Genomic DNA, 24,955 nt, shown 5'->3' on the forward strand with positions numbered 1-24,955 from the left:
TACACTCTATAATAAGCATGCACATGAAAATGTACAATAAATCCTGTGCATCACAGGTGAAAGAAAATCTGTTTATAAATCTGTGTCTCTTCCTTGTTCTTAAGGAAGGAAGATAGAAAAAGACCTGGTCCACACCCTGCACAGAAATAATAATCTTAGAAGCTGCCATAAGAATAAATTCACCCTTTTTTTTCCCAAAAAAAAGAAGCAAAGTCGTTTTGTGCTCTGGCATTTGACTGCAGCCAGCCCTTTCCAATGGATTTTCTGTTCCGTTTCTGCCAACAAATAATATCTTGATCTGTTGTGAGGGGCTCATTTCATTGAACCCACCGAGCTTTGCTCCCCTCTACCGTTGTGGGCACACTTATGTAGCCACACGAGCATCACCCTCCTGGGAAGGGACTTTGGGTTTGTTCTGCCAAAGAGGTAAATAATTACAGTGCAAATCGATTAATGAGTATTGAGGTAGGGTCTGGCTGTACTTTTCTATCACCTCAGCTGTCTTGGCTTCAGAGGACTCGGTCCAGCAAGGGGGTAACAGCACAGAACGAGATACAAATCCTGTGTCATCTCCTGGTGCTCCCCTCTTTAAGCTCCATCTCATCATTTGGGTCGCAGGATCCTGAGAGCAGACATTATTTTCTTACCAAGGGTTAGCTCAGCTCTTACCGAATGCTGGGCTGTTTTCTGACTGTGGCTCCAATGTTCTCATTTATCACAAGCAGCGATAACCAGTACACATCTGGAAAACTCCTGGGTTATAGATAGCATTAAGCAAAAAAGCACTGACAACCCTTCTGAAGAAATATTAAAGGCTTGATTATTTTTTGCAAGGCAGAAGGACTTTGAACCAGCTGGCAAGTGAAGTCCTTTTTCTTGCACCCACTATTTTGGTGTCTGAGAGCCCCAAGGCAGTGGCTGCGGTGTTGAACTGCACCAACAGAGATGCTCAAGGAGCAGGCACACATTTCTCACCAATCAACTTATTTGTTGGTTGTTAATCACATTTGTAGGTGGGCTACTCTCCTATCCATAAGTGCACACTGTGAAAAAATAATGTCTTAAAAAAATATGCTGTTAAGAGAAGACTGGGGGAAACCCACACGGGAACCTGGAATTATTTTTGAAGCAGTTGTCTAAGTGTGCAGCACACCATTTTGCTGGAAAATGACATTTTACTCTGTTTGCAAATCCTGACATCTGGAAATGGGTTTGCATTCTGAAGCCAAAAATACATATAGGAATTTGAAATTTATCCTCAGAACAAAATCAACCTGGAAATATTTTGTTCTGATGTTACACTGTTTTAGTTCAGTCAAATAAAAATGTTCCATCTCACTAGCAATGAAACATGGCAGAAATCTCAACTTTATAATCCAATATATTGTTAAATCCAAGGTTTAACTATGAACAGTCGAAGAAACCAGGATGCCTCAGCAGAGCTGAAGCAGTATGTTTTCCCCTGGCATTACAAAGTATTTTGTTGCTTTGAAAGCGAAGCAAGACAGTTGAAACAACTCATTTCAATATTTTTAATATAAAAAACATCACCACAATCAGCCTGATCCCAAGACGATTTTTGACAAGAATGTGTTTTCCGGTAGAAAATTCCACTATCAAAAAGTGTTGACCAGCATTTTGTGGCATTATCGCAAAGGCACAGCTTCAAATAATACTGAGATGGGTATAAGCTGCATGTCTACGGACTGTAAGATTTTCCCAGGTTTTTGCTTCAGGGGATGGGGGGGTGGGGGGGTGTAGGGGGAGGAAAGGTACCTGTGATTAATTCAGGGCAGTGGAGGGATGAGAGCTGGTCAAGAGCTTGGGCTCTGGCTGAGGACTAGCAACATCATAAAAGCCTGTTCTAAAATAAAAGCTCCCAAGGCTGAAATTGAGGAGAAAAACAATTCCACAGCAAGGAGAGGGCGAGAAACTGAGGCATGAGTCCTCTCCAGAGACACGAAGGTCATGCATGGCCAAAACCACAGTCGAGTCAAAACCTGCCAGGCTGGCATGGAAGGTGAAGCTGCCAGCTGGAGCTGGTTGCAGAGATGCCCTGGATGCTCCCAAACCAGCCTCAGTTTCCCTCCTGCTCTTGATTTTGTTGATGCAATGTATGCTCAAGTACAAAGGCAGCCCTAGGGCTGCATCTAAATTTGGAGTTGGAAAAGCAAGAGCAGGGGAGGAAACTGCAGTTGTTGTGCTGCAAAAAGGGTCTGCTGGGGAAGGAGCAGTTTTCTGCCTTCTGAAGGGACACCAGAAGAACCACACAAAAAAAAAAAAAAAAAAAAAAAAAGGCAAGGGCGACCCTGGCAGTTCAGTCTGCTGAGAACTGTTGCACATCTGATGAGATCACCAGATTCACCAGAAAAGCAGACATTTAGGTAAAAATTGCACAAAAGTACTGCAGTCCTAATATTTGCCATTACACTTTGCAAACTGTTTTTCTGCTGGCTCTGAAGGTAGCTAGAAACAGAGGCAGGAGGTCAGTGAAAGAAAAGCAAAATCCCAGGATTCCAGAAGCTGGAGCTTTCTTGGGGTGGGCTGGGGGGTGGGGTGGGTGGGGGTGGAAAATAATAAAAAAAATATTATACAGGTTGATTTTATTATGGATTTTTTGGAAGTCATCATACCCTGAGGCAGGATGGTGCCGGGGAATCAGCAGTGCCCTGGCAGTGCTCTGTGGGGCTGCGGCAGGGAACAGGCTGGCTTATCTGCAGCCGCAATTGAAGGTGGCATTTTGAGTGTGCAATTACGCACATCCTTTCTTTTCTCATCTCCGCCAGCTCTTTCAATCCTGCTGCTCCTGCTAGTATTTACTGCTGAGGGCGGCTGAATTCTGTACACTGCCTGCTTGGCCTGAATTTCATCACACACACACACACACACACACACACACACATATATGCACAGAGCATCCCACCTCCATCTGAATGCAAAGGTGGCAAAAAAAAAAAAAAAAAAAAAAAAAAAGCGCCAGCTCTTTGTTTTCCAGCCGTTTCTCTTTATTGCACAGGGAAAGTTGGGTTGCCACAGTGGGGTGGGGAAAGAAAATTGGGGAACACAAAGGAGGCATGGGGGGAGAGAAAAGGTTAAATACTGCATATTTCATGTAAATCTTCCTGCTTTTTTTTTTTCCCCCCTTTCATACCTTCCCATTAGCTTCAATCCTGCCTGCTCCAGTGGAAATTCCTGCTGTGGAAAGGTTTGGCTTTTTTATGTTACAGCTGTGCTGACAGCACATGGGGTTTATGCCTGCACAGGAGCAGTTTTGGTACCCTGGAGGCCACCAGACCCTCTCTGCAACTGCAACGTTACTGGGATGTCTCTGGCAGCCATGGGCCATCAGAGGTGCTTGGAGTCTACTGAGGGCTCATTCTTCTGCCCCCAGAAGCCCCTTTTATGCAAATCTTACAGAAAAGCCACATTACACACACACACACCCCCACACACACCCCACCACCACCCCGCAACACTCCTTTGGTTAATTTGATAGAAATCAAGCAATGAGTTGCGGTTATTTTAGGATAATTAGGGGTACTGGTGAAGATAGGTTGGGGGATAGGGTTGGTGTGGCATAAAATTCTGGCCTCCATGGTTTCTCCCAGCTTCTTAAGATGCTTCACCAGCCCAATTCATAACCCAGAAGGTTAATATGACAACTGAGCCACAAGCCCTGGCCTCAGTGACCACATGTATGTGAGAGTCACTCCCAGACTCCTGCACCTCTCTTGCTGCTCCCTGAAAAACTGGGGCTTTCCAGCCACCCAGAGACACTTTCTGCTCTGTGCTGCTCAACCAAGGAGGGTCAGGCAGTGAGTGACCAAAAAAAAAAAACCAGTGATAAGAGACCTCTTAAAATGCTAATAAAATAAAAAGCAAGTCCATTATTTGGGGAAATAAAAAAATCCATGAACACTCTATCATTTAGTAGCTCTAACACAAGCCAAAATGACAACAGCAGTGTCCCACCCTCCCAGGGATATCCCTCTGTGACAAGAGGGATGCAGAGGAGACAAAATACCTTGGTTTGCTCAGTGGTGGATGTTGCACCCCGAATCCAGCCAGCCTTCAGGTGAGTCAAACCTGTGCCAGAACAAGGTGGCCACGCTCACCCCTTTCCCACAGCAAAACAAGCCAAAGGACAGAGCGAGGGCTGGAGCTTTTCCCCCTGGTTTCTCCTTGCACAGCAAAATGGTGGTTCCAAACACTGGTTCCCTTCCAACATCCTTTGCATTTCTCCTCTCTTTTGACTTAAAATGTGACTTTGGCTTTCAAGTTTAAAAGAAGAGAAACAAGAGCTGACATTTGCGTCAATATGAAACAACAGTTTTTGCTTCATTTAGACTTAGTGCCACGAGTGTTTCTGCTTGCTGGATTTTAAAAAGGAAACAAAACAACATTTGACACTGAGTGCTGGGTATCCCTTTCTATCAGAAAGCTGCTCTGCAGAAAATATTCCTGTTCACAGTTACAAGACCAATTTAGGTTGGATGGGACCTCTGGAAACCTTTACTCCAATCCCACCCGCCACTCAAGAAGGGCTAGCTTAAAGCAGGTTTTTTTGTACTTCATTTGTAAAAAAAATGCAATTTTCTGTTAAAAAAAACTCAAGACAGTTTCTATTTGCAAATCCTGATTGGGAAAAAAACCTCTTCCTCTCCTGCTCTGTGTTTTTGGAAGCATCCCAACACTTTTCAACCATCTAGAAGTTATCCAGGTGAGGACTCTCATTAGCAACCACTACCTCCGTCCTGCCTGACTTACCACTTCATATGGTCATTTGCACCATTCTTAAATCTCACTCAGAGTTTGCTGGGGATCATTTAGCAAACGACTTTGTGTTTGCAATCTGCTCCCCCAATAAAATTTTCTGTGCTTCTAACCGCAAAAGGAGGCAGCGGGTGTGCATTAAGTGCATGCATGCTATGTGTTTACAAACACATCCAAGCACTGTGGATCAGCTTTATGAGCACTATGCACAGCAGTGGATGCAAATTGGTTTAGCTCAGTCAATGAAGCCGGAGCATTTAGCAGCAGCCACAAGACCTGGCCTTCTGCATATTCCTCTGCAGCGTATATTTATCTAACTAATCTTCAACATATTAGCGATAATCTTTGTCGTTTTCCTTTAATGAATGGCTGACACGCTCTCCTGGAAGCTGTTACTGTAGAGACCACCAGAGAGAAGAAATCAGATATCCTATCTCCAATCGTTTATCACTATCAGATCAGGGACAGAGCTTTTTCCCCTGTCTATTTCCTCAATACCTCCCAGCATGTTCGGTTATTAACCTCACTTAGCCTCCAGCAGAGCCTGGGAGACCAAACCAGAAAGGTTCACATGTTATTCCCCAGCTCCTCCATGCCAAAAATCTTGGGGCAGAACAAGATAAGGAGGGAGGGCAAAGCAGGATGGGGGAATCCTTAAAGATCTTGGCCACAAACGGGGTTTTCTTTAAACCATGTCACTCATCCAGTGACGCCAACCTCTGCTGAGTCGGGAACCAAGGAATTACTCGCTTGTTATCAGCTCCCCACCAAGGGCTGTGATCTCATTAGCTCTCCGAGACTAACAAAAGAGGGATGCCAGCCAAGGATGCTGTGGGAGTGGAGGATCATGGAACAAGGGATGCTAATGGCTGCCGTGCTGCCATGAGCAGGACAGGCTTCCCAATGAGAGGACTCTGTCTCTGAGTTAATATCCCTGCAGCAGCCGAGTTTCCCCCACAGCCATCCCAGTGCACAGCCAGAGGGTGTCTGCTTTCAGAGCACTCCTATCCAAGGCTGCATCCCACAGGGTTGCTAAAATCCCCAACTTAGCAAGAGTCTGTGCCACAGGCCTGACCAAATTCTGTGTCCATTAACTACTTAACAAAATTCCTTCTGCCCACTCCCAACCTCTAGCATATTAGAGTTAATGCTTTTCCTCATTTCCAGGCCAAAAGCGAAGGCACATCTTTGCAGAACTGGTTTCCTTCCTACCCTTGGAATATTTGGTTTGTGAAAGGCTGCAGAATGAGCACTGCAGTCATCTAGTTAAGCCTGAGATTTCTCACCCCACACCTCCATCACACTCTGGGTAGAAATGTCTAGAAATATCCACAACAACCCTTCTTTTCAGTGCAGTCCTTTCAATGCAATCCATGAACAAAACAGGAGGCCTCAGCTCCTAAGTCCTCCACGCAAAGTCTACATGCTCTGCTCGGTGGGACTGCAAATGTCTATACTTCGCTTTGGGGTTGCTTTTCACCTTCCAGATGGCATCTGGGATCCTCAGATATTTCTAATCTGTGGGATGTGGGAATGCTTCAAGCTCCCAAGCCTGGTCACACACCCATTGCCTTGTCCCATCTTTGATTTAGGGTGAGCCCTAGCATGTGTTAGCCCACCTCTACTTTGCACCCTGGCTTCACCCTGTTGTCCAACTGGAAACCTAGCTGCTGGAAGCCAGCACATCCCTCAAATGGATAGGAGAAAGTCCAGGAGCCCAGGTTTAGCAGATAAGCCTGGATGTGACTTTTTGGGATACTTCAGATCATCTGGACATGAATTACAAGCACTTCTAGACACTTCTAGCCATGCTGGCTGCTGGCAGCATCACCCTCTCGAGCTATCTCTTAATTTTCTCACTCGAGCTGGAAGTGTTGTGTTACAGCTTTAAACCATAATGAAAATTTCCACCAAAACCAGTTGCTCTGCACCCCACTCACTACAAAACTGCCCTCTCAGGGACTACAACACTCATATACCATATTTTGATGGCTGCAATGAACACCAAGCAACATTCAGTATATGTTAATCTGAATACTGAGGGAGGTCTTGGCTGAGTTTGGACTGCCAAGCCTGGAAGCCATTGAAAATACTCTGAGCAGTTGATATGACAGCAAGAAGGGTCTTTGATACATCTTGACAGCTGTACAGTTTTTCACTTACAAGTTGTGAGTGACAAGCTCTTTACTCTTTCCCCATGATTGCGTGGATATGGAGATTGAGCTCCATACAGCTGAATTAAAACCCTTGGCCTAATCATGTCATCTCATGGGTAGAGAGACAGACCAGACATGTACACAAGATCTCCTGGTTTGTTCCTTGAGGTGAGGAAATAGGGTTAGAAAGGCTGGTGGACCTGGGTGTCAGTGACCACGTGCACAGCATGGAAGGGGTGGTACAGACACATTAATCAAAGGGAACTTCCTTGCAGCCATCTAGGTGAGTTGTTTTGTGACTTCCTAAAGACTAATTTGTCCAATTTGTATCACCTTTTGCTGTGGATTCTGACCAAGGTTCCTGCCCCATCTGCAAGAAGACAGGTTCATATCCTGCTTTGGGATTCCCAACACTTGCAACACTGGGTTAACTGGAGCCCTTAGACAAAGCCATGCAATGCTTGTTCTAGTCTAAAGAAAGAAGAAATCCTCAGGAATCCATGAAAAAGGCATTTCACAGCTTCACAGAGTCTTTCTTCAAACAGCTGGGGATAAAGTCATTGCCCTTTTGTGCCAGATGAGACACAATCCCTTCACCTCCCTACCCTGAGTGTCTTATTCCAGAGTTAAATTGCATTTTCTTGTTGTCTTTTTCACACCATGAAAACCTCTCCTGTCTCCATCCTTGGTTTCGCGGTGCCCTCCCCTCTCCTTTGTGACTCTCAGGCTGGAATATTCTGATCCATGGGGTATTTCCTTACTTCTTTCAATCATCTCTCCAACTTATTCACATCTACCCACTAGATACCCTGCTCCCTTGTTCAGGGAACAGGGTCTAATGCAGAGGACCCCAAAGGGTTAACCCTCTTCAATGGTTATCTGGGTGCATCTCCACAGTTCCCAGGCACAGATTGCTGGAGCCAGCAATACTGCTGAGGATTTCGGCAGGGCGACAGAGCCACTTAGTACGCGCCGCTGTCGGTAACAGAGCGGCGTGGTGGGATGGGGCTGAAAGCAGATCCCCGCTTTCAGGTGACACTGAGGAGGGGAGATAGGGTTTCTCCTGGGGGAGGAGGAGGTGAGGAGCAGCCCAAGGAGAGGGTGGGTACAGAAGGCTGTGAGGGAGAAGGTGGCATCCCTCACGGTCAGATGACCTCTGGCGTTTCCCTGACAGCTTGAAAAGTGAGATAACCAAGGGTTAAATCCTTTGCTATGAATCAGCAGGGCAGGATGAAGAAGCCTTCACCTTGGTTTCAGTCAGCCCTTTGATGCAGGCTCAGGCTGGGGCAAAGAGGTAGTGCTTCCAGGTGTGAGTGCAATGAGCTGAAGTGGTGCAATGCACCATGGAGAGAGGATATCCAAGGGGCAAGCCTTGGTGCACTCTCAGTAAGTTTGCAGACAACACTAAGCTGGCAGGAGTGTTGATCTGCTTGAGGGTAGGAAGGCTTTGCAGAGGAATCTGGACAGGCTGGAGTGGTGGGCTGGGGCCAATAGCATGAGGTACAACAAGGCTCAGTGCCAGGTCCTGCACTTGGGTCACAACAAACCCATGCAACACTATGGGCTTGGGGAAGAGTAGCTGGAAAGCTGCCCGGTGGGAAAGGACATGGGCATGCTGGTCAACAGCAGGCTGAACATGAGCCAGCAGTGTGCCCAGGTGGCCAAGAAGGCCAACAGCATCCTGGCTTGTAAAGAAATCGTGTGGCCAGCAGGACCAGGGAAATTATTGTCACCCTGTACTCGGCACTGGTGAGGTTGCACCTGGAATCCTGTGTTCAGTTTGGGCCCCTCACTACAAGAAAGACATGGAGGTGCTGAAGCATGTCCAGAGATGGGCAATGGAGCCGGTGAAGGGTCTAGAGCACAGCCCTTACGCGAGGCAGCTGAGGTAACTGGGGTTGTTCAGCCTGCAGAAAAGGAGGCTGAGGGGAGACCTTATTGTTCCCTACAACTACCTAAAAGGAGATTATAGCAAGGTGGGTGTTGGTATGTTTTCCCAAGTAGCAAGCAATGGGACAAGAGGAAACAGCTTCAAGTTGCACTGGGGGAGGTTTAGATTGAATATGAGGAAAAATGTATTCCCCCCAAAGGTTATCAAGCATTCGAAGAGGCTTCCCAGGGAAGTGGTGGAGTCAGCATCCCAGGAGGTATTTGAAAGATGTGTAGACGTGGCACTTAGGGACATGGTTTAGTGGTGGACTTGGTAGTTAGGTTTATAGTTGGACTAGATGGTCTTAAGGTTTTTTTCCAACTAAATGATTCTATGAGTCTAAACCAGTTCCTGGCAAAGAGGTGACTTGGCTCAGTGCTCGGATGAGTACAATATGACAACCAAGGTAGCCGCATTGATTGTCCCCACATGGACATGTTGGTGTCAGGCTGGAGGGCTCAGAGATGGGTGGGAGGTCCAGTTGCACGCCACTAGCCGGAAACCCTCATGCAACAGGTTATCAGTGTAGAGGAGCATCCCAGATAGAGGAGGAATGGACCAGCAAGCAAAGTGTTAAGAGAAACCATCCCCGTAAAATACATTCAGTAAGAGCTGGATGAAAGAGAGGGAGGGGAGACTGAAGTCCAGCTGGACCTCTCCTCTATCCCCCTGTTTGATTTTATGGGCTCTGAAATGTTGCCCATCTGCCCTCAGTGTATGCTGCTCTTTTTTAATTGAAACGGACAGAGGGTATTGACTAGCTATCAAAATTCATATCTATGCAACATTTCATTTCCAGTGGCCTCAGCACTCTGCCACCACCTCACTGTTATTCCCCATCCTTTCAATATAAAGGCAACTGTCACTTCGATAAACGGCCCCTAATGGTGGGCAGTGAAGGTGGGAGTTGGGGGAGAGCTGCTTGCAAGGGTGGGACAAAAAGCTTTCAGATCCTGCTGGAAAACTTCATCAGGAAAGAATAAAAAACCTCCCAGGACTTTTATTTTTTTAATAACTGAGAGATTTCATTAATTGATTGACTATTAAGGTTAATATAATTTTGATGATGTCGCCTATCTTTTCTGCCATTGATTTTAAGTCAGGGTCTCTTTCTTGCCTTTTGGTTGTATTTTTGGTAATGGGGCCCATTGTTATTAAAATTCAATTGAATTTTCACTATCTTTGCACCAAAAGCCAGATTAGCCAAAAAGAAGGATGGAAATAAGTGTTATTGGTATTTATTCAATTGAACATTTACTACTGTTCATTTGGTTCATCCTTTTTGCCTCGGCAGGCTGCTCTTTATGACAGATAGCAAGAAAGAAGTGCCCACTCTGTTTGTTCAATTGAATTTTCACTTACTTTCCCTTCCACGTTAAGTAGCTTTGGTAATGGGAGGATTTCTTAATCCAAGGCAAAAGAAAGAAAAAGAGAAAGATAATTCAAAGCAAAACTGCCTATTTCTGATGTTGACAGCAAATAAGCAGAGGTCACAGGAAGGCAAAAGTTGTTTTCATGCATATCTTGCTGCCCAGGTGGATGTCTTAGCCATATGGTCCAGCTGTGCCGTCAGGGAAATGGGTGCAACACTTTTCTGTGGTGTCTTAAAACTATTGTCACATCTGCAGGTGCTCAGACACCTGCATTCCCATGGACACACGCCCTGGTACTCACACCCCTGTGACATACACACTTGCACTTTCTGTACCTACAGAACCAAATAAAATAGGCCAGGTGAGTTCTTCATAGCGAGTGACAAGCCCAGGTCACATCCAGACAGCTCAGCGCTGTTGCCCTCTGAAGCCTATGAATAGGCAGACAGTGGACAACCATGCTTGACCCCTTGTGATGGTGCACACACCCCTTCGCCCTCCACTGAGGGTCATAGTGACAGGGTGAGTTGGATTCCTAAACGCAAGCATCACAGCAAACAGCTGCTAACAGCAACCATTCATCTTCACAGGACAGACACCAAGTCTGGGTTCTCTTTGATGGAAGAAAAAAATAGTATTGGCTGATTTGGTGCCAGAGAAAGGTCATCCTCAGTCTGGTCTACAGCCTGGGTGAAACTGGTGAGGCAGAAGTTCTCCTTGTCACTGGGTCTGTCCCTCTGACACATCAAGATGTTTTTTTTCTGGCAGTGCAGGTTTAGGACCCTTGTTCTCTGCATCAGCAATTCTCCAGTTCCTGTCAGAGCAATCCGATCATCCTCAGCAGCAATTCAGGAGAAGACCATTGGGTCAAGCCATCATAGGTGAATGTGCCTTGGTGCCACCAGCCAATACCTCCAGTGCTGGCCCTAGCCCCTAGTCCAGAAACTCCATGCTTTGCCTCAGCCATACCTTGAACCCCACCTTTGTCCCTCACCAGCTTATCTGGACCATTCTTCAGCAGGGCTGTGAGTCCAGATGGATGGATAGTGTTATGCAGCTTGATAGCCATCAGATGTGGACTTTCTACTTGGCCTGCTGCACTCTGGTTTCCTTTCTGACATTTGGGTGGTGCAGAATATCCAGGAACAAATGTTCCACTAGTCCCACCCATGCCGCAGGGAAACCAGATCCTGCCAGGTACTGCCTGCCTGTGCTGGTTCCTCCTTTGCCATGGCCCTGGCCATGAAGACCAAACCTTGCCTCCATCCTCTAAACCTAATGCTGGCAGACCTGGAAAAGACCCTCCACGTACCAAGATTTTTGCAATATCTCCTGCAGGGCAAGCTGCTCACCCATGTCCCCACCCCAGCTCAGCCACACAGCATCTGCTGTCCCTGAAGGACCCTTTCCATGCCCTCCTGCCTTGTCCTTGCTCATATGTGTCCACAGGGTCAGCCACCCCGGTACTGCACTCGCACACATGCAGCGAGCAAGTGCTACTCTGCACTTCCATGTGCTTCCCCTCGCATCCATATATGCTTTTTACTTTGCACTTTGCAAGCTTGGGTGACACCTGTGGGGGGTTAGCCAGGTCCCTGGAGCCATCCACCCCTGGGAGAGGTGGGGAGTGGTGCAGAGAGAGACAGGGAGAGCTGGACCTACACGGGCAGGGCTGCAGTGTGACATCTTCCTGCATAAGGTCACCCTTGCATTAGATACATCATGTTGCTCTTTGAAGCCTTGGGCACCTCCGTAGTAAAAACAGCACTTCTCCATCTCAAACCAAATGCAAGAACCTGCTCTCCGCATCAAACACCAGATGAGACATTGCCACTGGCCACCGATTTCCTCCTACCCATGTGTGCCTCCAGAAGCAGCCTTACCATGAATAAATCCGACAATTAAACTAGCATTATGACATTAGCTTTTAAAACCCTCGTCCTATGAAATAATGTCCCTGTGTTAGCACACCACACACAGAAAGCACCAGGGGCGTAAAACTTTTATTATTAAAATTAACATTTAAAACCCGTACCATGAAGTAATGTGTGAGGTGAGCGTGGATAAATCAAACAGTTAAACTAGTAACGTAACATTAGCAGTTAGAATCGTGACCATGAAATAAAGTCAAGGTTAGGAGATGGATAAATCAGACAGCTTAGCCAGAGCTTCTTTATGTTAACACTTAAAATCCCTTGACCCAGGGGACAAAGATCCAGACGGCGAAATTAAACAGGGCACAAAAATTACCTATACAGGGCCTGATTCTGGCACTGTACAGCCATAAGCTAAACCAGGAGGCACTCAGGAGAAGAAAAACACAGGAGAAGAGGAGATCTGGTTCTGTTCAGCTGTTTTGGAGGCTACAGGGACATTTCTATGGGCTAAAGTGAAAGGTGGGGTAAAGGTATTTTATTGTAGAGGTCTAGCAAAAGTCCTTTTCTCCTAACAAAGCTCTAACGGAAGGACTTTGGGGAAGGAAGGGATGAGGATCTGTTTACTGGCAACTCCAAACCCTTTTGCAAATCCACAGCAGCTCTTCAGCCACCTTCTTGAAATACCGGACTGCACCAAGAACAGCTGAAGTCCCTATCACCCTGCAACCCATCTATGTGATTTGGACACATGGGTCTGAGCACAGCCAGCTGCACACATGCACATGGTGAGGTTGGCTCAAACCCATCCTTCAGGCCCGTCTCTTGGTGCAGACCCAGCCATGGAGGGTATCTAAGTGAGCTACATGGTACCTAGTGGTCTGCCATACCCCTGCCCATGGCCGGAGTTGGTGATAGTGGTTAGGATGGTCCTGAATTTTTCCACATTGATCTCAGAGTCCCACAGAACTTGATACCATGTGAAAAATGCACTTTGCAGGGAAAAAAAAAGGAAAATAGGGAGTAAACTTGGGGTATCTGAGTGTCTCAAAAAGTGCAGGAAGGGTTCAAGTCACATACAAAAGATCTTTTGGTGTTCTCCCAAGAAAGGCTGTTGTTCATGCCTTCCTGTCTTTCTCACACAACCCTGGCAAGGTATTCAGAAAGTATTTATGGATATATTGGTCTCTCTGGATTTTGCCATGATTTTTTCTAACCCATGTGTGGTACACCAAGGAGCTCTGCTAGCATGTCTCTTAGGGTGGGCAGGTTCAGGCTTCCCCACTGTGCTGTGCAGGCAAACCCAGCTCCCCATGGTCTCCCTCACACACTGCCAATACCACCAGAACGGTGGACTTTGACACCAGAAGCCATGAGTTGCATTGAACTCGTGGAAGAAGAGCCATGGGGAAATGACTTTGTCGACAGCACTGGGTAAGCACTCATCGGCTCCCAAGAAAGGGGTGCTCCCTGAGGTTCGGTTCCATGGTCTGAGGATGGCTGGGCTCCAGGACTGGTAATGCTTGGTCTTCATAAGCTGGAGGTGACACTGGGTGGCAGCTGGAGGACCTGGAGGGAACAGTTCATTCACTGGCAGCCACAGTATAGGGCCTCTTCAGGGCACTTGTACTTACCTGTATTCTCCACAGTGACAACCTGCACCTCTATAACCTCAGCCACAATTTATATTGCCATGATGAGCCATCAGGAAAAACTTTCAGTGCTGCTGCACACAGCGGGATCATTCCTTGCCAACTTTATGTCTTCTGCTTGTGAGACTCAGGCCTTGCTTTTTAAGTTTGCTAGAACCTTTACCCATTCCTTTCCAAGGAATACCCTACAAACCTTTCCAAGAAAAGGCAACACCAAGCTGCTCCCACCAACTTGGCAAAACCATCCTGGGATGATCAAACTCACTGGGGAAAGGTTGGAGACAGGAAATGTTATTCACGGTTTTTTCTCTTTCTCTGAATGGCCAAAGAAGACCAAACTCCTGGCTAAAGAAGGCTGGGAAGTCTATTTCTAACAGATATAGCCTTATGAGGTTACATAACATAGCACCAAGGTGTCCCCAGTTCTTCTGCCGCATGAAGTTTCAAGTGTAGAGAAATGATGAGAAAGAGGGAAGGAAAAGGCAGGGTGGCGATGGGAATAGGGTGGGATATGATGTCATCTTCCCACCCCCAAAGGAACTCTGAATTATTAATCAGAAAAGAAAGCGGTTCCTGCAATCCAAGCCGAGGTGGCTCTGATTTCATCTCTCGACAGCCCTGGCGCTTGGCTGTACCGACTGGTCCCACTTCCAGAAGGGAGCGTGTCTCACAGGGAAAGCGGGCAGTAAGAGGCCTGGGGGGAGCACGCCGGTGCGGGGGCGGGCAGCATGGGCACATGTCTCTGCAGCATCAGCACCAAGATCAGCCGTGACCTCCAGCTGCATTCTCAGCCCTTCTTGGATGGTAGAAGGAGGAAGACAGAAGATTCACTCATGCCCTGCCACCCATTGGGGTCTCTTGGAATGGATGGAGCTTGTTGAAGATATCTTATCCCACGGGGTAAGGAGAAGGGTCTCTAGCTACCATAGGCACTGGGGACACGCTTATTGATGGATACATCAAGAGTTTTATTCATCACAGTGCAATGCAGCTACCTTTTGGTGATCTGTGTGCAATGACCTGCATAGGTCTCAGCCTAGATGGAGGAAATAGGGCAGAGACCAGTGTCATCACTCCTGTCTTATTGCCCAATCTCATCAGCCTGGACCTATTCTCTCACTCTCACTTTGTCCTTTTCCTCTCTTCCTTTCCACCTGTGGACTCCACAGTCTGACATCCTGTTCCTCAAGACCAGATCCTTTCCCAGTAGGTTTGCTTTTCCCTCTCTCCACCCTTATCAATGATGATTCTGTAACACCCAGTGGCATTTGTGATGCCCCAGAGCCAAATCCTGCCCTTGCCATTGCTGTGAGATTTCCAGAAGCACGCATTGCATTTTCACCTCTTGGTATCCAGAGGGTAAAAGATGAGGAAGCTCAGAAAAGAACTGCAGCATCTGCTAAAAGACCTTGACAGCAATTCATCTATTTGAGAATATGGACTATTATTATTTTTTAAATTAACAGTATATTTTAACCAATGAAAGGATAATGAATATCAGTTAGGAGGGAGTTGGAAGTCAGGGTCAGGAGTAAATTACAGAAGCAAGAGTAATTTCCCCAAAACCTCAGATTTCTCTCTGTCTTGGAGGGTGTCCAGGCCTCTGATGTTTCTCTTTGCCCTGCTGTAGACCAGTAGCTCGTAGTAGCTGGTAGCACACTCAGCAGCAAGGCTCACCCTTGCATTGGAGCCAAGTCTGGGAGGAGGGATGACGAGGAAGACTGACCTTCCTGATGATCCCTTCCTGCAGGCCATAATGGCTGATACTCTCTTCCAACCTTGGAGTCCTGTATGAGGAAGAAAACTCATCACAGCAGAGAAACAGAGACCCTTGGTGATTATCTAAGCACAACATGAAAGCTGTTATTTTCCATCTCAACATTCATATCCAGAACTCTTCTGTAGAGAGCAGGGACTGTGACAAGCCAACAGGCCAGCTAACTACTTCAGAGAGTTTGCATCTAACTTTAATTCTGCAACCCTATACCTTTACCTCCCCCTTAGGGAGCCAGCACCGGGCTGATTCAGCTGAACAAATGCAGGAATGAGGTGAGCTGTGTCCTGAACTCCAGCTCTTGGCTCAGTCTGCACTGACTCCAGAGAGAGCCCAAGGTAACCAGCCCAGGCAAAGCACCGCAGATACTTCCCAATAGTCAGATCAATGTCCACTCTAGGAAGAATGAGCCATGTGAGTAGCTGGTAGTCAGAAGAGAGAAATCAGCACTGTTTCCACTCTGCAGACTACTAGTGCTTGACAATTTTTGCATTTTTTTCGGTGAGTGTTCCACCCATCCCATGGGTCATTGAATATCCCTCATGCTGCTTCACATCTCCACAAAAACTCTGAGGGCCATGGAGCACCTCAGCAACATGGGAGGCCTTCGCAGCTCCAGGAAAAATAAGAATGTTGGGAAGACAGGATAAAATGCCACTGGAAAACTGATCAGTAGGGTTGGTGAAAAGTAGGGAGAAAGTCCCTCATCTGAAAACAGCCTCCTACATCAAGTTGGAAGAATGCACCCTAAATTCCACTGTTAGTATCAACTGGCTCTGCATAACAGGAGCCTGGATATACAGCACAAATGTGGATGACTTTGCTGTTGACTCCTCTACTCAATGGATGAACCCTACTGAAAGTTTTTAGCAAAAAAACCTATTGGCATTTGTTACCGTACCTGATAAGGTCTTGCTCCCTGAGACCCACTGTGCTGAACATGCTGAGAATATGGCTTTAAGTAAGGAAGGTGCCTACAGGTTGATTCAAGTGCCTTGTGCTTTGTATGCAAATGGCAGTGTGGCTGTGATATATCAAAGTCAAGAAGTGTGCAAGTTCAGTTATTCAAACTGCAATAATGGAAACAGATCTTAAATTCACAGGAACGTGTTTGGAGACTGGTACAGAGTTATGGTGCATGAAACAAAAGACAAGTCCAACAAAGAGCAAATAGATCAGCACCTGCACCAGGCAACTGCCAAAAAGAAATTTTCTTGGAACCTTCAATGTGAATTAAAAGGTAAAATTGTAAGAGTGATTCAAAAGGTGGAGCTAAGTCTGATGTTTGTGTTGCCTAATCACTGAAAACAAGGATGATAAAACAGGTACAGAAATGGGGTTGCAGCAAGAAGCAAGAAGAGCTGAACTGCTGTGGCCATGCTCTGAGTTTGTCATTCCAGAAGGATATTAAAATTATTGCAATCATAGACTCATAGAATCACAGAGTGGTTTGGGTTGGAAGGGACCTTAAAGATCATCTGGTTCCAACCCCCCTGCCATGGGCAGGGACACCTGCCACCAGACCAGGTTGCTCAAAGCTCCGTCCAGCCTGGCCTTGAATGCTTCCAGGGATGGGGCATCCACAGCTGCTCTGGGTAACCTGCTCCAGTGCCTCAGCACCCTCACAGTGAAGACTTTCTTCCTAATATCTAATCTAAATCTACCCTCTTTCAGCTTAAAGCCATTATTACTTGTCCTATCACTACATGCCCTTGTAAAAAGTCCCTCTCCATCTTTCAATCCTCAGGGAACCTTTGAAAACTGTTTAAAAATTAGAAGGAAAAAAAAAAATCCTTGTAGTGAGAGCAGAGGATCACCAGAATAACTTCCAGATTTATAGCCTGTGAAGTCTAATTTTAAAGCACCCAAATGAGATTCTGTGTTTCAAGGCAAAGGAAGACATGAACGGCTGAAATCATCAGCAACATGTCCCATCCCTGATTGTAGCTCATTGCCAGTGCTTTAGTTTCCACCTCTGACAACCACTTTGCAGGGCGAGTTTGTGCAGATGTGACAGATGTAGTGAAGGAAATGGTGGAAAGAGTCCCCTTGCAGTGAAAACTTGTCTCCTGTGCAGAAGTTACTTTCCTTTTTGCTATTTAATTAGTCTAAAGAGTCCTAAATGCAGCAGGTAGTTAGAAAACAGCTCTGCCAAGGGGATGACACTCATGTCTTCTCCATGCTCACATGCTCAGCTTCATTTTAAACAGCCTTGGAGAAGAGCTTCTTATTTCCACATCACCACCTTCCTCTGCATGTGGCCTTTCTCATCTTTTCTTTCTTTTCTTCCTCTTTTCTCCCTACTTAGTGCATCGGGGCTGGCTGCAGAAGGCTGCATCTTCCACAACAGCAGGAGCTTAAAGACCAGTAAAGTTTTTCTTTGAGCATCCCAGTGCTGCTGTGGGCTTGCCATGAGATTCAGGGCAGTAGCTGTCGCTCTGCTCCTGTCTTCTCTTCCTCTCTTTGAAACCCTCCCTAGCAGCTTCCCCATCTGTGTCATGGCAAGGAGATGATCATCAGTGAATGCGGGGTCCCCAACAAGAAAGAGCTCCATTAGCATTGTCATTGTCTTCAAGTGTGTGTTCAGGGCATGAACTCTGAATGTGTGTATGCATGTGTGGACACATGTAGGCACATATAGGTAGGTGTACCTGGAGGTATCCGTATAAATAGCTACCCATGTGCGCCTCTCCATATAATACATATGTGCATATCTGTGAATACCTAATGCTTATTTAAACTGGGTCCTGAAACCCAGCTGAGACCTCTTGCAGTTCCTACAACGGATGGCTACTCGGAAAGGCTGACGCAAGCACTTGGATTCCTGGGAGACCTCTCTCTCTCTCTGCCTCATAAGCAAAGCGGCTTTCCCGAGAGGTTTGAGGATACAGAAGGGAGCTGCTCGCTCAGCAGCTGTGCTACGGGGAGCGTTTCCTAATGGGGCACTTGCAACAGGGTCAATGGGGCAGAACATGTTTCTGGAGGGGAGAGACTTGGGGAAGTGAAATGTTTCTCCCCTTGCATTAGGGGATACCTATCCAGTTTTAAACCAGTATCTTGTCTTTTGGAGCTGTGTCTGTCCAATAGAAAATCTGTCCTGGATGCTGAAAGTGCCTGTGGAAGACACTGGGAATATTTCCATGCCTCTGATGGGCTGGTAGCCTTGGACAGAAGTCAGTACATTACTTATTAGTTGTGTTTTCCTCCCTCTAACAGCCACAAGAAGAAGCCTGGATGCACCCCAGTTGCCATGTTAGACCCAAACACGTAAAGCCAATATTTAGGAAACCTCAGTGCTCCCCAGATAAAAACTACTCCTGGGGGTGTTGGTGGATGAGATGCTCAACATGACCCAGAAATGTGTGCCTGCAGCCCAGAAAGCCAACTGTATTCTGGGATGCACCAAAAGAAGTGTGGCCAGCAGGTCAAGGGAAGTGATTCTCCCCCTTTACTCCTGGACCCCACCTGCAGTACTGCATTCAGCTCTGGTGTCCCCAACATAAGAAGGACATGGACCTGTTGGAATCAGTCCAGAGGAGGCCATGAAGATGATCGGGGGCTGAAGCACCTCTCCTATGAAGACGGGCTGAGAGAGTTGGAGTCATTCAGCCTGGAGAAGAAAAGGCTCCAGGGAGACTTTATAGCAGCCTGCCAGTACCTAAGGGGGGCTACAAGAAAGCCGGAGAGGGACTTTTTACAGGGACTTGAAGTGATAGGACAAGGGGGAATGGATTTAAGCTGAAAGAGGGTAGACTTAGATTACATATAAAGAAGAAAATATTTACTGTGAGGGTGGTGAGACACTGGAGCAGGTTACCCAGAGAAGCTGTGGCTGCCCAATCCCTGGAAGCATTCAAGGCCAGGTTGGATGGTGCTTTGAGCAACCTGGTCTGGTGGCAGGTGTCCATGCCCATGGCAGGGGGGTTGGAACCAGATGACCTTAAAACATCCCTTCCAACCCAAACCATTCTATGATTGTATGAATTCCTGAAATTCCTTTTTTTTTTTTTTTTTTTGTGTTTTTCATGGGGTTGGATGCCGCAGCAAATCCTTCACATCACTTGTAGTCCAGCTTTTTCCCGGTGCTCAATGTATCAGCAGAGCAGAGGTGGAGGGGTTTCAGTGTGTGTTCCCCTCTATCCCAAGCCAGCAGTACTGCACAAGCTTCTCCTGAGGAGGACTGGTGGCTCCATGACTGGGGCAGTGAACAGTAGATTTAAAGTTCTTGGATCTCCAGTTTAACCTGCAGATTTTCCAAGTAACATTTGCCCAGTAAAACATTTCCAAGAGTGGGATTTACTGTCATAATTAATAGGTTATGATTAGGTCAATAACTTTCATCAACCTAGCTGAGAGAGAACCTATTAATGAAACTGTAAAACAACGTAAACTCTATGGAGAAGATAGGAGGGAGAATTTACAACTTCCCAGAAGCCCTAGTAACTAAAGGGACGATTTACAGGAAGTAAAATGAACCGGGTGCCCATAAAACACAACCAAAATTATACCCATATCCAAACAAGACAAATTAAAAAGGTTTAAGTGGATTTCTCAGCCCAAATAAAACAGAGCATCTCAATTGAGAGGAGACATTTCATGTTGCATTTTATGGAGTGCAGGAGAGGAAGATGCATGGAAATGTGAAAGCATATCAAACAGGTCAATAAGAAATCAGTGGCATAGCCTGACACTCCTGATCGCCCCTTCAGTCTCAGCTCATCAGATGTGGTCCAGCAGTCACTACCAACTCGAGAGTAACAAGGCAGCACGGCCAGCAGCCACTTCTGCACCACAGCCAAAATGCAGAAGTCCTAGATTAAAATTCAGAAATTAAACGTGTTCATCCTGCAGCCCATGGAAAGGAACCCTTTCCATTTTGGATGGCCTGAGAGGACATATCCCAACACTACAAAGTTAACCTCTTCAGTCACTGCCCAAAGTAGCAGGGTCCTACAGACATGTCACCACATCTTCCAACCACGGGCCCCAGGAGAGCATCTGATCTGTCCTCTACTCAGCTTTCCATTTTCTGGGTCCTAAAAAACCCAACCATGTTAGCATGTTCTAACCCCAGAGTACTTTCTTCTCCACAGTGAGGACCATGGAAAACAGTTCCCTGGGACCACAAAGCAAACCTTCTTTGTGCAGTGGTGCTTTTCTAAAGCTAACCATGGATTTTCCCATCCTGGGCTTTCCTGTGGGTGATACATCTTCAGCTGAACTTCTCAGCACAGCAAAGCCTTTTAAAATGAGACTTTTCCCAGAACAAAATCTAACTCTCCAAACTATGATGCCTGGAAAAAACACATGCATGAAACAGATTGCTGGATATTCCCTGTACCAGCCAGCTGATGGATGATAGGACACCAGTGACATGATGACAGCACAAATACTTGTACAAGCCAATTTATCCCTGTGTTTAGATGCAGCCCTACAATAACAAAATTTCTTCCACTTCTCCCTTTTGATTGCAAGGGATACATCCCAGTCACCAGCCACCTGCTACCTTCATTATGAGGAACCAGCAGAAGACATGTTGAAGTTTGTTTCTTCATCAACACATGAGTTTGAGTGCTAAAAAGCACCACTGTGATCAACTTTTCCAAGGTCTTGGATATCACAGCCTGGAATGGATATTACTGTTCTGAATGAATGTTCTCTGCAGCTCTGGTGGCTGTGGTTAAAGTGTTTTGACTCCAGTCCCTCCAGGAATGGACAAAACCCCCATTGTTCTGCATGCACAAATCATTATTTTTTTTTTTAAACAAAACTTCCTGATTTAAAGATCTACTCAAGAGACTCTACCACAACCCTCTGCAAGTTCCTCCAGTGGTTAATTATCCTCACTCTTGTAATTGCGTTTATAAAAGCTACTTAATTTGACAAGACCGATTTCCCATAACCCCCTGCTGATTAGCATCATGTTCCTGTAATTCTTTATTAATCGAGTCCTTGTGAGGTGTTCCTTCATTTTGCTTAGAATCAATGGCAGGCAATAATTATCCAAGTCATCCTGTTTCTACCATTTTAACGTACTAGCATGATACTAAGTTTTCTTCTAGTCCCCTGGATTGCCCAGCCCTCCAAGGCATGTTGAAAACCAACAGTAATTCTCCTTGGCCACTTCCTACAAAATATTTGGATGTAATTAAGACCTGTTTTCAGAATGTTCAGTGTTTTTAAGGGGGGCTATTTGGTATGTTCTACAGTTAATGCTGGCCTGTAAACCAACCCTTCACTTTAATCAGATACAAATCTGCTTTTCCCCCCAAATACAAAACAAATATCTTTTGAAAATGCCTGCTTTGCACATTTCCCTTCCAAGGAGGAATCAATACTGTGGTTATTATAGCTCCTTCTGTTCCCGAAGTATTTAAACTCTTTGCTGTCCTCAGCTCTGCTGGCCAGAGACATCTCATGTCTTTTTGCTCGTCTCACTGATTTTCCACATTTCTAGTGCAAATTCAATGCCCTCTACTATTTTTTTTTTTTTTTTTCATTTTATGTGTCTCTTGCCACCTTCCCTTTGCCTCTAAGCCAAGCCAGTTTTTCAAACCAGTGTCACTCTTTGTGAGGGGATTATTGCTTTGAGGACGCTTGGTTGGTTTTTGTTTTGTTTTGTTTTTTTTTTTAAAAACAACTATTCCTTATCATCATTCACACTTTTCCATTCCATTTCTTTTTTTACCATCTGAATTGTCCTTTATGAGATTTTAGTTTTCCATGAACCTGACCTTTGTAAAATAATGGATGAGCTGTTCTGAGCTAATTTTCTCTGAACATGATAGATGCAAACAAGGATGGGCATTGCCACCCAAAAAACAGCCCCAGACATTGTTCTGGCCAGCCAGCACCCCTTTGCATGCCAAGACAAGGTCCAACAGAGAGTTCTACACCTTGATGGCAACAGATCTGAGGTTTGCAACTGTCACTTGTAATTTTTGGAACATCCCAAGGTTACCCAAAGGCTGGCAGTCTGACAAGTTCCAGCACACATCAGTACAGATGAAACGCTTCAGTAGCTGCTGCCTTCTCACCTATGCCTTGCAGGTAGGTACTTAAGGTGCCAGTCAGCCCACTTTGTGGTGGGAAGTGCTGGAAAGGTGCAGACACCAACCAGCACAGCTCCTGCCCTGTCTATTAGGACATTGACCCATAACCATACTAGAAGATTTGCATCTGAGCTGCAATGGCTTGTGAATGGATAATGTTTTGACACTTAATTCTCCCCTGTTTGCTTGCTCAAAATACATTGTAACCAGAGACTTAAGCATACCAGTGGTTAAAGTTGGTGGAACATTATCCTCAAAAAAGTTTCCATGGAAGCATTTTTTTCCTGCAAAAACAGAAATTTTGGACGAAAAGAAATTTTTCCACTTACTGCTGCATCAGGCTTCCACTAATCATTTATGAACTTAAAACCAGTTTATTTTTCAGCCTTGGGTTTTGTCTGAGGGAAAGTGTTTCAGCTTACATGGTTTTGTTACGCTTGACCATCTACCCTCTTCCTTTCCTCCTCTCCCAGATTGTCCAAAGAAAAAGATTCTGTGAACATTTTTTTTTCCTGTACTGGTAAATGTTATTTGTATTTCTAGTCCCTTCCACTGCTTCTCCCCTTGAATCCGCCAGGCTTGCAGTAATTTGAGATTCACACTCAAAGTAACTGAGTCGCCACTAACGTGGCAAAGACTGCATGACCAGGACAGTTGTGTTTGGAGGTGACCCTCTGGCCTGAGTTTGTGCATTTAATCTGGGCGATGCCAGCAGATTGGGGAGGCATTTATTTACTTCTTCTGTCCCTTTATTCCTTCAGATCATGCTGAAATTATCTATGGCAGGTGAATTTGACAATTCAATGCAGCAGATGATTTCCCATTATGATGAAGTCTCAAAGACAGTAAGGAGTCATTTCCCTTTCTATTCAGCACCCTGGAGGTTAACACAACTATCCTGGATGCAGGGCACCAAAAAGTGTTTTATTTAAATGGGGTATAAAACACACAGGAGAAAGTGAGGGAACGGAGACCTGTGATATCAAATGAGGCTACTCACCTGAGGGACTGATTCTGAACTGACAGCCAAGTGAAATGACTGGTGGAAAAAAAGATGGAAGCAGATCTGCACTGGTCCTTCAACAGCTTCTGCTGGAGTTTCTCACAGGCTCGTCTCTGTTGCCTTGAGGTGTATAGACTGTTTGGGGTCTTTAAATTGCTTTTGCAGTAGCTCAGCTCCAGTAACTGGAAATCCCATCAATATTCAGAAGACCACTGCAGAAGAGAATATGGGATCCTCCTACATCTGAGAGTTTGTGAAAACACCCCATCAAGATCATCAGCTAGAGACCTGCAAAAAACAGTGAGTAGGGCAAAGAGGGGTCAGGGCTACAGCTGAGAGACCTGCCACACCAGTTGGCCAATGGGGGTTATTTTTTTTCTGGTTTTCTAGTAGGGTGAATTTTTCTTAGATCTGCCTGCTGGGGCTGGTATTCTTCCCAAGATGCATGTACCTGACCAACACAGGGCATGGAGAAAAACAGGTGATAATGCAGGTTACCTGGCCCTTGCATACCTTCCCAACATCCCATGGGGCTGCTCATACTGTCTGCAGGGGTGAACTGGAAAAGAATCAGGTACATTACATGGAGTCAGTCAGAACCAGCTGCAAAATAAATGATAATATTGCAGGAGTGTTGGTGTTAGGCATCAGTGAAGCTGTATGCCAAAACAAAGGCATTCAGGATTGGTTGGAGGTGTGTTTAGCACCCAGGTCTTTAATTGGTCGGCTTTTACACATAAAAATGAATTATTACATGTGTAAAAACATCATTGCACATGTAAAAGTAAATTATTGTGCATATAAAAACTTTACTGCACATCTAAAAGTAAATTATTGTGCATGTGAAATAGATTTCTGCATATTTTTTTTCTTGTACCTCCCAGTCATTATTTTCTGAACACTTGTAATCTCTCATTTTGAACATGTTGAAGTTACACTAAAGATTCCTTCGCTCTCTGCTTTAGCGGTTCTAAAACAGATTCACAGCTGCTTTTAGAAGAGGAGTATCCAAAATATGGGTTGACTTCCAAAGAACTTGCAGAGGGCTTGCCGTTCCTTAGAATCATCTCTGACACCTTGATTGCAGGGATTACCTTCTAAGCAGGGAGGTGAAGAACAGGCAGTGTCATGCAATGCAGACACAGCAACACAGGTTCGTGTTTACCAGCACCGACTGTGCCAGGCATATACATAACCTGGGGGAATCAGGCACAGAAGCAGCAAGTCACGCTCCTCTACACGACGACTTGTGTGCAAAATTTCTATGACCTCATGTGAATTCCTGGCAACTACATGTATTAATTATGACCACAAAACTGCCTGCCAAATTCCTGAAGTAGTCTGATAGCCACATGCCTTCAGGTTCCT

At 45.7% G+C, this 24,955-nt stretch overlaps 1 long non-coding RNA gene across 1 annotated transcript in view; it reads right to left on the minus strand.

The window, feature by feature from the left end:
• Window positions 1-11,775, minus strand: part of LOC308061327 — a 33,838-nt gene extending 22,063 nt beyond the window's left edge. Inside the window, exon 1 of the long non-coding RNA XR_013927170.1 lies at window positions 1-11,775. This exon is cut by the window's left edge and continues 19,605 nt beyond it. This is a non-coding gene — a long non-coding RNA (uncharacterized lncRNA).
• Window positions 11,776-24,955: the final 13,180 nt, after the last annotated feature.

This window comes from Falco punctatus, assembly GCF_963210335.1.
Source record: "Falco punctatus genome assembly, chromosome: 3".
NCBI classification, from domain to species: domain Eukaryota; kingdom Metazoa; phylum Chordata; class Aves; order Falconiformes; family Falconidae; genus Falco; species Falco punctatus.